Here is a 271-nt window from a genome sequence, read left to right as displayed (position 1 = left end):
CAGAGCATGTTTCCATTTACATAGTGCCAGGGCTGTCTCCAGCACCCATCACTCCGACCTGGGGCAGAAATTTGCTTAACCGGGCAGAAAACAAAATTCACTCCATATACCCAAAAAGTCTAAGCTTCGTGGCATGAAAATATGTTTTCATAAGCATAAAATGACAGATTCCACATTCAAAATTAACAACATTGGATTTCGAATTCCAATTGAACAAAATTTTTGCTTTGCAAGGAGCTCATGCCTTCCAGGGCCTGAGAAAGATACACAC

This window comes from Branchiostoma lanceolatum, chromosome 2, assembly GCF_035083965.1.
Source record: "Branchiostoma lanceolatum isolate klBraLanc5 chromosome 2, klBraLanc5.hap2, whole genome shotgun sequence".
NCBI lineage: Eukaryota > Metazoa > Chordata > Leptocardii > Amphioxiformes > Branchiostomatidae > Branchiostoma > Branchiostoma lanceolatum.
This window is presented reverse-complemented; position numbering follows the sequence as displayed.